The following is a 5318-nucleotide window of genomic DNA, read 5'->3' on the forward strand; positions in this document are numbered from 1 at the left end:
TATTAAAGAGTGGCGTAAAAATCCACAATGGTCTCTTTCGTGTTGCCTGGCGTTGCTTTTGCCTCTTAATGACCTCCACAACGAAATACGAGGAATGACAGGGAAAAATTTGCTGAAAGAACAAGTCCAAACTGGTAAATTTAACATGTCATCAGTATCTAGTACGTTAAACGAGAGTGGAGCAGTAAGCTTTGAACTTGTTACTATTCATGAGGAGCCGAAAGAGTCAGTTAAACCTCGGTCAGTCAACTTTGGCTTTGAAGAAAGCGACAACGGTGGCCTTGAAGAAGAAGATGCTGACAAAGTGGCATTTAAAGCAAGAAAGAAAAGAAGATCAGTAAGCTTTGCACTTGCTACTATTCATGAGCAGCCAAAAGAGTCAGCTGAACCTCGATCAGTCAAACTTGGCTTTGAAGAAAGCGACAACGGTGGCCTTGAAGAAGAAGATGCTGACAAAGTGGCATTTAAAACAAGAAAGGAGAGTGGAGCAGTAAGCTTTGAACTTGCTACGAAAGAATCAGTTGAACCTCTATCAGTCAAATTTGGCTTTGAAGAAAGCGACCACGGTGGCCTTGAAGAAGAAGATGCTGACAAAGTGGCATTTGACGCAAGAAAGGAGAGTGGAGCAGTAAGCTTTGAAGTTGCTACCGTTTATGAGCCGCCAAAAGAGTCAGTTGAACGTCGATCAGTCATTTTTGGCTTTGAAGAGAGCGACAACGGTGGCTTTGAAGAAGGAGATGCTGACAAAGTGGCATTCGATGCAAGAAAGGAGAGTGGAGAAGTACGCTTTGGACTTGCTACTATTCATGAGCAGCCAAAAGAGTCAGTTGAACGTCGATCAGTCAACTTTGGCTTTGAAGGAAGCGACAACGGTGGCCTTGAAGAAGGAGATGCTGACAAAGTGGCATTCGATGCAAGAAAGGAGAGTGGAGAAGTACGCTTTGGACTTGCTACTATTCATGAGCAGCCAAAAGAGTCAGTTGAACGTCGATCAGTCAACTTTGGCTTTGAAGAAAGCGACAACGGTAGCCTTGAAGAAGAAGATGCTGGCAAAGTGGCATTTGACACAAGAAAGAAGCTAGATCATCACGCAAACCCGAGAGCGACATTAGACACTCATTTCTGACTGGCCTGTTTGAAGTATGAACTGGACTGACCCAAGATTTTCGCGAACAACGGCATTCTTTAGTAGAAATATAGAACCTTAAGTCCTTCAATAATGTAACCTGGTAACATATGATTATCTTATTTGATCGTGAAATCTTTATCAGGAATAGAACATAAATGATTACCTCCACGTAAGTCTCAAGGTTTGAAATTCCTCACGGCACATTCCTTTCATTTATTCTCCACCCCTGCCCCTTCTCCCGAGATTCTGTCTTTGAGATTGTTTATCGTTAAAACTCTAGGTTGAACTGGCTGGTCCTTAGAAATAATGTTCGTCGATGATTCTGTCTTCCTTGACCATAACTGATGAGGGCCAAAGTCTTGGATACTCTAAATCTTGTATCGTGAGTTCCTTACCATGTAGTATTTTTAGATAAAATGAACATGCAACTGACGACAACATAAAGTTGTCACGGGAGGCAGATCGCGGGAAAAAGGGCATTGAGAATGACACGGATCGCATTCTTCCAAAAAACAACAACCAAAGTAAGGATTAACATGAACCGATCACCAACCTGCCGTTTGCAACTTATACTGATACACACCTAGTTGACAACATAAACCAACAATATAACTGTGAGCATAGCCTTGAGACAAGTAATGAACGAGGTTCAAGAGCCTTTTATTGAGTTCATATACGTGTTAAAATAATTAAACGTAAATAGTTTCAGATTTTCTAACCAAGGGAATTTGTTAAAAGAAGTAAAAGTGTTTGATTTCCTGTGCGAGCAGTTGTGCCTGGAAGCTCAGTCAGTGTGCCAGACTGGTTGAAGGCTCAGCGTTGTTGCTTTGCTGTTTTCCAAGACAGGAAACTTTGCTCTGCACTGTCTCTTCTCACTCAGGTGCACGTGTACAGATGGTCAACGGCGACATACTGCAGGGAACGAGCATGCTTTGGTTTAGCGTCCCGTCCAGGGATGAGTAGTAAAAGTCTCAGTCGCTTCATGCTAGAGAAACCGGGATGCGCCCCAGCAGTGTGAACCCTCGGGGGACGAGAGCGACTTCGCTTTGGCTTGCATTGCCAACCATGATGGGTACTAATCTGGCTAATATCGTACTTTACAAAAATCTAATTATCTGGAGCATTCAGTTGTTATGTTCTGATCGATGAACAAGTTCAGGAGTAGACAAAGTCAGCAGTTTAGTTTACTAACTGAAAGAGAAAGCACTGCGCGTGCAGCACCATGTCATCTTAAAAGTAATTAACTAATTTCATTGTATGAACAATATTAAGCCTTCCAAAAATGGAATCGTGTACACGTGTGTTGACCAAGAGACCCGGTGGTGAAGATGGACTCTCCTGATTATGGACTGCTCCCTTGTAAAAATATCAAAGACGATGATTTGCACAATTTATTGCTCTGCATGGTTATGCCTTCCTAACTTTACTTAACCTTATCGTTGAAGACTTTTGGAACTTACACAAGCTTTTTAAGCTGGTAAGCTGCCAAAATGTCGCTTAAAATTTTCTTTATAATACTTAAAAGACCTTTTAGTGACTGAATGCATGATAGTTTATACAGTGTACTTTTGTTTCTAAAATTGCTATAAATTTTAGTAGTTTAGCTTGCATCTTGTGATGTTGCCAGGTAGCTGCTTAGCCTCAATAAAACAATGCCGGATTCATTGAAGAAAGAAAGATAATTTTATTTAACTTAAAACAAATGATCTTTTAAAATGATCTAATTATCTGGAGAATTCAGTTGTTATGTTCCGATCGATGAAGATCAAGGAGATGGAAAAATCTTGTCAAGGCCCTTGAAGTTTAAAAAGTTCAAAGGCCTTGAGCAAGATTTTTCCATCTCCTGGAATCCTCAATAATAATACCATGTGAGATGGGGAAATTGAAACTCAGGCCCCAAGGTCCAAAAAATGAGATAGAGCGGGTTAGGGGATCCTTGGTAGTATGCCTCCAGGCTTGATCAAAAAGGCAAAGATAAAGATTAAGGAAAAAAAAAGAATGATAATAGAGACATTACGATTTGCATATATTTGATAGCCTTACTTAAAGGGGCTAGGTGACGCAATTTTAGGCAATTTCAGCACTGATCGAATGGTCATAGAATTAACTAAAATATCAAAATGACTGTTCAAAGCTATAGAAGAACTCTAACAAAACACAGGAAAGCCAAGAAGGGACATGGATGGACAAAACTGGAGGGGATTGAAAAGGATTGAATTTGGGTAAATTTGAAAAACGTCGGCCCACCTTGTTTCAAATTTATATCAGTCTATATCAAAATGTCATTTACACAGCTGGAAAATCATTCTCAGTTGTTATGTGGCCGTGCTTTTGGAAATGAAAGACTCTTGCTCTGCCAATTTATCGTTTAGAGCTCATAATTAACAAAATTAAACAAAATTACCTAATATAGCGTGACCTAGCCCCTTTAAACAATGAAGTAAACGTATTTCTGAAGAAGGAACCTTGCTGCCGAGCCGGCCATCTTTGTAAACAATCGTTACCAATCCCTGCCGCTTAAGTCTACGGGTATACTTGCATGGACATTTTACTTGAAGGGGTACACTACCTGTACCCGTATACCGGTATATCTTGCAGGTAAAAACCGCTTTCAGGTTGAATCCGTTTTAACCTAGCTACTGTAGGTTATATTCATGATCCGCAGCGCAGGTTGAATTATGCACTCAACCTTGCTTAACAACCCTCCCCCTCCCCCAAAGGATACTTATACCTTCCCTCCTCAAGCTCTGTCTTACGCATCTCAACACTTCTTCTTAATCTTTTTTTTTTTTTTTTAAATTTATTTATTTATCATATTTACAGGACGAACACTTACACTACTTACAATACTAATATTATACTTACATACATATATATTGCACTGCTCATACTTACAGTATTTATAGAAGCAAGCAGAACAAACACTTACACTACTTACAATACTAGCATTATAAGTTTTGTATTAATAATTTTTGTTTTTTTACTTACAAATCGCTTCAGCTACTTACACGACTGTACTTACATTATTTACATTAGAATACTTGCGCTATTTACAAAACAATATTTTCACCACTGTACTTACCAATATGATACTTGAGTTACTTGCAAAATAATTTTTACACTACTTACAATGCAGTGATTACACTACGACAGATAAGGTGACAGCACCCATTTTTGTTATTCTACTATCACTGAAGTACACAGCAGATCAAAACATTTGACCTGACAACTTAGTTAACAACGCAATCACAAACACAACTGCTGGTTCTCGCCCACGCCTTGCATCACTCAATCTGTATTTATTGATGAAAAATTTATGTTTTTAAAACAGGACCATTTCTTTTTGAAAACATGCATGGAGTTATTAACTATCGCAATTTTGTTTTCGATTTGTAAAGTATTGTAAACAAGCTGTTTATACATTTCAAAACTTGGTCGTGTTTCTTTCAGTTTACAGGTGTAAATATGATGTCTTGTGAGAAGTATCAGATGGTGTAGTAATAAATTTTTTGATTCAGTAACTATACCAAGAAGTATAGCCTCTGTGGGGACGAATCCTTCCGTATTGGAGGTGTTGTGTGCTAACCATTGAGAAAAATCTTCCCAAAAGGATTTTGAGTATTTACACCTCAGGAATAAATGAGTTAGATTTTCAGTTTCTTCTCCGCAGAAAGTACAAAGATCAGACTGTTTCAATCCTATTTTGTAAAGATAATCGTTAGTCGCGATTCTTCGATGAAGAAGTTTGAATTGAAATTCTCTAAGTTTTGTTTCTTTGGTGCATTTAAAAGCCAGTAAATAGGTTTTTTCCCAATTAACTGTTGTGGTTTCGGCTGTTACTATATCTTTCATCCACTTGTCTTGGCTTTTTAGAGGAAGTGTGGCTTTTCTCTCCGTGAGACCTTGGTACACCTTTCTGCAAGTATTTGTATCGGGAAGACGAGAAGCTAAAGTATCTTTTGAGCCAACGCTATCATCAATAAGTGAATACATTTTTTTATACTGTCTTATTGCTGAAATAACTTTAAAATACTCTAAATAGTTAGTCTTGACTTTAAATTTTTTCAGAAATTCATCAAAGGAAAAGAAACCGCCATCCTTATTGAGGAGATCAACTACCTTCTGTATGCCTGCATTAAACCACGATTGGTAAAAAAAAGGTTTTTTCTCGTTCGTAATCAACGAATTG

Source organism: Montipora foliosa, chromosome 2 (genome assembly GCF_036669935.1).
Source record: "Montipora foliosa isolate CH-2021 chromosome 2, ASM3666993v2, whole genome shotgun sequence".
In the NCBI taxonomy this organism is placed as follows: domain Eukaryota; kingdom Metazoa; phylum Cnidaria; class Anthozoa; order Scleractinia; family Acroporidae; genus Montipora; species Montipora foliosa.